This window comes from Harmonia axyridis, chromosome 1, assembly GCF_914767665.1.
Source record: "Harmonia axyridis chromosome 1, icHarAxyr1.1, whole genome shotgun sequence".
NCBI lineage: Eukaryota > Metazoa > Arthropoda > Insecta > Coleoptera > Coccinellidae > Harmonia > Harmonia axyridis.
The window spans coordinates 44,713,859-44,721,331 of NC_059501.1; the positions used below are offsets into that span (position 1 = coordinate 44,713,859).

At 30.7% G+C, this 7,473-nt stretch overlaps 1 long non-coding RNA gene across 2 annotated transcripts; it reads left to right on the forward strand.

Moving 5' to 3' along the window:
• The first annotated feature begins 309 nt into the window (after window positions 1–309).
• LOC123682510 lies at window positions 310–1,938 on the forward strand. 2 transcript variants are annotated; one of them, XR_006747827.1, is made up of 6 exons: window positions 310–605; window positions 668–738; window positions 802–977; window positions 1,036–1,095; window positions 1,148–1,555; window positions 1,618–1,938. It is a non-coding gene; the product is annotated as an uncharacterized LOC123682510 (long non-coding RNA). The 2 variants fall into 2 exon arrangements; XR_006747826.1 differs by lacking the exon at window positions 1,618–1,938 and having other exon boundaries at window positions 1,036–1,263.
• The last annotated feature ends 5,535 nt before the right edge of the window (window positions 1,939–7,473 follow it).

Genomic DNA, 7,473 nt, shown 5'->3' on the forward strand with positions numbered 1-7,473 from the left:
ACGAATTCTTTGAATATAACATTCATAATTAAATAATATTCGTGTTACTTTGAAAAGCAATTCGAATTTCAAATTCAAATCTAGTCGAATGACAGCAAATGACCACAGAACACTTTGCATTAGCATTGTGCAATTGACCATATTCACCGTCGCCATATTGTTCTGCGACAATACCAACGACCCAGTGTTCCCAACGGAGAAATATTGAGTTTACTAGAGAAATACCGCTTATATCAAAAATACTATCAGTCAAAGAGATTATTCTTCCACTAACTATTTCCAAAAATAGAGCGAAACCTTCATTTATACACTCGGCCACAGTTAATTTGTATATAAAACTACCTTTCACTAATGTTTTTATTTCCAAAAGGTGAAATTTTTGCGAAATATTGTCCCAAACAAGCCTATCTGGCGTAGCAGCCAGAAAAGGTACTCCGGAATTTACACATAAACCACAATTATAAACTTTATATTGTGGAATTTTTCTAGTAAACTCAATAGTTGGTATTGTCGCATAACAATATGGCGACGGTGAATATGGTCAATTAGCGATTCAAGTTCATCTCCAAGCCACCTATCGGAAGAAACTGTAATATCGGCTTAAGGTACGGTAGGAGTGAAAGCTTTGACGGCGTGCATTTCTGCAGGTTAAATTTTTATATTTCAGTGTTCGAGGAGTTATAATATATATGAAAGTTTGTTCAAAGCATTTTGAAGAGTCTGATTTTCATACACAAAGTAAGTTGTAAAAATATCAGTATCAATGGAGCTCCATGTGTAGTAATATTTTTCAATATTCAGGTAAGGAGCTGAGACACGCAGATTTGTGTTTGAGACCGAGAAAAACTAACTTGAGACGCCGAAATTTGAAAAGAAATGCAGTCCCAACAAAAAACCTTCCTACAGGTACTCATGAGAACATAAAGAAGAAAGAAAGACGGAATTTAACTAGATATGATCCTGTATAACAACCAATTGTAATTATATAATGATCCTTTTAAATGAAAATAAATCTAATATTTACAAAATTTTCAGTTGAAATCTGACTGTGAAGTAATGACACAAAATCAAGATGAAAGTGAACTTCATGCTCAGGTAAAGTATTGAGATATTCTAGTTGAATCAAATGATGATATTGAAATTTCAGGAAATGATTCACAGGCCTGATGAATTGTTGGCTGCTGAAGCTCTATGTGCTTTCATCAATAAGGACAATTTGTGACAATATTACTACAAATCAAAAGCTTAACAGCTTGACAGGGTTGAATTCTTTCAAAATGCTGAAAACTATTGAAATTTTAGTATTAAGAATAAAAAGAGAAAATTTTGTTTCATCCCTCAATATTAGGGAAAAAATACATTTACAAAACTAAAGAATGACACGAGCTATGTTGTATTGTCTTTACTCTTTGGAAACATCAGTTCCCAAAGTATAAAAGAAATTTTTTATGACATGTTAACTGTGTTAGCGACAGTATTGAAACCTGCGAGCTATCTTCCACCTATTGAGGAAATTCGTAATAATTTGCCACAACACTTTGAGCAATTTACTGATGTGACAGTCATTCTTGATTGTACAGAAATCTCTGTTCAGAGAACTAAATGCCTGCGTTGTAGAGTAAGATGTTATTCTAACTATAAAGGGAATAACACTGTAAAATTCATGGTGGCCATGACGCCTGCAGGATTGATCAGTTTTGTCAGTGAAGCTTATGGTGGAAGAGCATCTGACAAAATAATTTTTGAGCAGAGTGGTCTCATATCCTCCCTGAAGCCTAATGAGGATGCCATTATGGTGGATCGAAGTTTTCTAATTGATGAAATTTTTCCGGAAAACGGAATAAAACTGATTCGCCCACCATTCATGCGAAACAGAAAACAAATGTCTCTTCAGGAGGTTGAACAAAATATATTCATAGCTAGAGCAAGAGTCCATATCAAACGATCAAACGTGTGAACCAGAGAATAAAAATTTTGAGTAATGTTTTACCGTGGAACCTGGTTCCTTAAATAGAAGAAATAATGATTATATGTTGTGCGATTGTAAACCTGTCCAGCCCCATTTTTTCTGAAGATAATTTCTGAATATTTTTGTATTTTGCCTTTATTTCAAGTAGCAATATAGATGTTAAATCTAAAGCTTCTGTGTAGCGAAACAGTTGTTATTTATATATATATATATATATATATATATATATATATATATATATATATATATATATATATATATATATATCAACAATTTTAATTCCCAATATACAACAATAGTTATAAGTTAGATAAGGGGTGTGGGAAAATTGATAAGTGTTATAATGTCACTCTTCTTTATTTCATCTAGTCGACGTTTCGATCCCGATGGGGACCTTCTTCAGGACTCTACAATAGCAATAGAAAACAGTCAAAATAAGGCAATCACAAAACATGTAAAAATAGTACATACCGAAATACAGAGTTGTAAAGATCTTATTTGAACACAAATCAATAGCTCTCAAGAAAGCAACTAACAAGAACATCAACAACTTCAGGGAAAAAAATCTGATACTTCGTTAGTAAAGGAGTAGAAATCAATTATAATAAGTAAATAAATAAGGTAAACAGAATAATCAACAAAATGAGAGGTTGTCAAAAATGGATCACATACAGAAAGAATTTCAACAAGTTCAGCAGTCGTAGGGATAACGTGAAAATGAATTCTGTGTTCTAGGCCATTTCTGTGAGAGGGGATTGGTTTCGGTTCATGGAATCTTTCAAAAAAAAAAAAAAAAAAATCGCATTTGTTCTAAGTTCGGTGAGAGTGAATTACTGCGACCAATGTGATTTAATGCTACTCTATGTTTCATCTGTCATGTGCGTGTATTCTGTGGCAAGTCTGGTTGACAACATTTTTGACAACCTCTCATTTTGTTGATTATTCTGTTTACCTTATTTATTTACTTATTATAATTGATTTCTACTCCTTTACTAACGAAGTATCAGATCTTTTTTCGCTGAAGTTGTTGATGTTCTTGTTAGTTGCTTTCTTGAGAGCTATTGATTTGTGTTCAAATAAGATCTTTACAACTCTGTATTTCGGTATGTACTATTTTTACATGTTTTGTGATTGCCTTATTTTGACTGTTTTCTATTGCTATTGTAGAGTCCTGAAGAAGGTCTCACTTATCAATTTTCCCACACCCCTTATCTAACTTATAACTATATATATATATATATATATATATCTATATATATATATATATATATATATAATCTGTATCCCATTTGTTACCTTTCGGTGTATGGGTTAGTTGTTATTTAAATGATAAATAAGTGGAAATAGAATAACTGTAATTTTATTTCAAAAAATATATTAATTTTTCAATTATTCATTACAAATATGGTGTAACATTTACTCAATATATTTTTTTTGTTTGTTTTTTAGATAATGGACGATTATTCTTAAATTAGAATGAATTCACCTTCTATCACATTCCTATTATTTGGAATTGCTTCCAAATACCGGAAATATTCAATTAAACTGAGGAATACACTATTTTCTTTGTCCATCATATTTCTTTCTTCACAAATAACACTCAAAATATTTTTGTTTACAATATCTTACCTTTAGCCGAAAAAGTATGCTGAAGAAGGCGCTGCCTACCCTTGAATCGGGAATAGGGATGTGTCGTTCACGAACGAACGAATCAAAAGACCCGGGTCTTCAGAACGAATGGTCCGATCGGGTCGTCTCTCTGAAAATGATTCGTTCGTTCGAACCGATCCGAATGAGCCAAACTTTCACATTCAGTTCATTCAATCTGAGGATCTTTTAGGACCCAAAGATCTATAGAATGGTTCGTTATCCGAGCCTAGGTAGATGGGTTTCGGTTTGGACTGACCTTAAAGGAATATAATTATGGTAGTAATAAAATACATACATTCCGCAAATGAATCATCGGCTCGGCACTTGGCACCCGGTTTTGAAGAAAGATGATAGATAGTATAAGAAACTGGACTCTGTAATTGCACTCTCTTAGATGCTCCAATTATTATTTCTTGAAAATGTTATGGTCTTAAATATTGTTCATATGAGAATTTTTTTAACTATACAGGGTGAGTCTTTGACTTGTACATATATTTTAACCGTAGATTCTTGAGGTCAAAAGAAACACTTTTTTCATTTACCATTTTTTCCGATTCGGCTCGGTTGAAAAGATATGGCCATTTTAAGTTTTCATAATGAGCTATGCCGAACCTGGAAAGCCCACTGAAGTTTTTCCAAGCATAAATTTATACCATTTGAACTTTGGAAATGGGTTACTATATTAGCAAAACAAGCATAAACTCACTTTTTCCATTCCCTTTGGTGACCGAAGTATTATTTTCAATATAATAAATGAGTTATAGCAATTTCGTGGGAGATAAATATGTTGATTATTTTTCTCTTGATTTCTATTTTATATTCGATAATAATAAAAAATTCAGCTTGCAACCACTCATATTAAATCTGATATTCATATCCAATCATTTATTTTCGCTTTTTCACCTCTTTTCGTACAAGAGTTAACAATTCATATAACCTTTAATTTTCATAAAGGTAAATAAACATAAATGATAATCATCTGTGGACTTTCCACGTTGCCAAGTTTACAGTCACAAAACACTATAATGACAAAAAACCTACAGAATAATAAGCTAAATCTATGTACATATGAATACTAATCATCTCGCATCTGTAATGTTATGTTTAAAGGTTATGTTATGTTTTGTCAATAAAATTCAAGAAACCCAACAAACGGTTGAAGTTTTGTACATTACTAGAAATTTGGGCTAATTGAGTATATTTTGTTATCTAGAGGTCAGCAAAAAGATGGTATTCAAACCAGTGTTCAATTTGAATTCTTATTATCATGAAATCAGTGAGAAAAGTTTTTAAAATTTTTAGGGTAGCAAGAAGTGTAAGAACGCTTGCATTTTGGATTGAATGAACCCAGAATACTTTATCTAAGTACCTACACAATAACTTAGCTCGAAAATGAAAAGGCAGTTTCATGAATGGATTTATGTGGAAGATGGAATCACCTCTGTATCACACAGAGGTAATTTTGTGATGGAAAAATTCCGATTTTATCTTGTTAAAAATAACAGTAGTATGAGAAGGAATAAATAATTTCCAGAAGGAAATGAATTTTTTTCCTTTTTCATCCTAGAAGCTTATAAGTTTCATGAATCTTCAATATTCCATTATTGATTAATTATTGATCTTGATTTTTGTATTAAAAATGAAATGGTGGTATTCAATATGAATATCCACTATTGAATATTCTGCTTCTTTCAACTCACTGAAGTTTTTTATTTATTTTCACGTTAAAACAATTTTGGCCCTCTTAAAAGTATGTCAATCAAATGTTCTAGGATGAAATTATCGAATAGCAAATGGATAGAAGTATTCAATCACGTAAAAATGAAATTTTAGGATGTATTGTTATGTATCAATGAAAGCTCAGAAGACTTGAAGAAGATTATAGTAATGTTTGGCAGCAGCAGTTTTTAATGGGATTTCATATCTTGATTGGTGTTATTTTATAAGGAGCCTAGTTTGTCAAAATTCACTTGAAAATGAGTTTCGATCAGAATAATTCAAAATAGAATATTAACTTTAATGAAATATCTTCATATTATAGGGCTGTGCCAAAGCTCAGTAATTTGTTATCATGAAAATATTTGAAATCCTTTTGTTCTTAGTGTTCACTAATGCCAATATTCTGTCTGAAAATTTGATACCCAATAGGTAACTCCAAAAAATGCTCTCGAGTACTTTCGATAATAAAGAAGCAATTAGTCTTTCCTTAATATTATCAATGTTATAATCAACATCTTCGAAAATTTTATTTTCCTGAAGATGGTAAAATGGTATTCGGCTAGAAAAAAGGAAGTACAACGTACAAGTAAATTTACTTGTTTGTTATCGAACAGATAAACTGAAAATATTATGAAACTTCCCAACAATTATGTAGGTAATCTTTTTTTTTTGTTTTCACATATCAACTACATGTAAAATAAATTTTGAATTCTTGTAAGGTATACCTTTTTTTCAAAAGTACTCAATAAACTGAAGCTCTTGATAAACTTATCGAAAGATTAACAGTGACTTGAAATCATGTATTATTGCCAAATCCACTCTTTTACTATAAATCCAGTGCCCCACAGTAGGTATACAACATTCAAAGCAATTTGAAATAAACATTTTTCATTACTGAAACAAAAAAATGCATATCAAAAAACAAGAATTGAAGTACAAACTACCATAATAATAAATTGTCTTTATTTTCATTTAATTTATAAATAACCAGGTTTAACATTTTTTACTCTTAAACTTCTTACGTAGATTCATTTAGCAGATGTATTGTGCGAAATAAAAAACATTCAATATTTAGCCAATAATTATTAAATTAGGCCTGCCATTATTCGAGTTTATTCTCAATGATTCCTGATCTCAGATGTATTCATTATATTATTATAATATCTATAAACCAAGGACAGTAACTACAAACTATGTGTATGCCTTAAAATATCAATAGCTATTGATTCTGAAACATATGGATTGGATCAGTACATGTACTAGATAATAGGATAGGATCTGGGTTAATGGTGAAATCAGTGACTTTTAAATTATTTTTCAGTACATCAATGAGTATGAAGTTTGAATAAGTATTCATTACAGAACTAGTGCTTCACTTATTCAAGTAGTTGAATTTATCAACAGAATCATTGTATTGTAGATTTTTGGTTATTTCAATTAATCAATTTACTTTTCCATTCATTATATGGAAGAATTATCCTTATGAAATCATGAGCACCTCACAGCAAACTGTTTCCGGTTGGATTTGATTTGAAGGGGTTCAAGATTCTCTTTAAATACAGGTCATCTGAAACTTCTCTGTATCTAGTGGGCAATCATCTTCACGAGATAAATCACGAAGGAAAATCGTCGTCCAATTAAATTCATTATGGTGTTTTTCTGAATGATTCGATGAATTATTAGGAGATCTGAAAAAATACAATAATTATTCAATATATTATTTATATTATATAACTTAGTAACTTACTTACGCCGAACTATGTTGTTTCTTATTGAAACATAAAATATTTTCGAATCAAATATCGAATTATTCCATTTGTTTGCCAAACATAACCACACTTCTTCGAGATTTCTCAAATTTTCAGTTTGGCCATGCGCATAGAGTAATAATCTCTGAGGCCATGCGCAATAGTTCATAACATACGGTAATCTAGCATATTATGACTTATTTTATTATACAAAATTCGATTTAACATTTCGGATGATACTAATTATTACATTTAATGAAATTCATAATAAAATAAATTTATTAATTCATAAATTTGATGGTTTGTTTAAAAAATTATTCGAGATTCTTCTATGTTGACCGGTCATGCGCATAGAATGATCCGAAAACAATTGAAATTCGAATTTAT